Raw genomic sequence first — 377 nt, 5'->3', positions numbered from 1 at the left:
TAAAATGCCTCTGGCGGGACTCGAACCTGCGACCTCTCGCTGTCAAGGCGAGTGTCATAACCACTAGACCACGGAGGCTTCATGGTTGAACAGATCCAAATACCACCAGATACACTCTATTACACAATAGTTACGGCTAGAAAAAAATAGGTGCATATAATATAAATCAAGGTAGCCGTTAACACTGTTAAACACTGTATTTACCTTTCTTTGATGATTTATTATATATAATTTGAGAGCTATGCTACGCGATGTATTAATGTCCTTTATTAAACACTGTATTTACCTTTCTTTGATGATTTATTATATAAAATATATATAATATATATAATATATATATATAATTTATATATATAATATATATATAATATTGATTT

General features: G+C 30.2%; 1 non-coding gene across 1 annotated transcript; it reads right to left on the bottom strand.

Annotated features, from left to right (window-relative positions):
* Window positions 1-5: 5 nt before the first annotated feature.
* On the bottom strand, window positions 6-78 carry Trnas-uga. The gene has a single exon. It is a non-coding gene; the product is annotated as a tRNA-Ser (tRNA).
* Between the last annotated feature and the right edge of the window lie 299 nt (window positions 79-377).

The sequence above is a fragment of the Anneissia japonica genome, unplaced genomic scaffold (assembly GCF_011630105.1).
Source record: "Anneissia japonica isolate Jap-2015-1 unplaced genomic scaffold, ASM1163010v1 scaffold42708_len894_cov87, whole genome shotgun sequence".
NCBI lineage: Eukaryota > Metazoa > Echinodermata > Crinoidea > Comatulida > Comatulidae > Anneissia > Anneissia japonica.
This window is presented reverse-complemented; position numbering and strand designations above follow the sequence as displayed.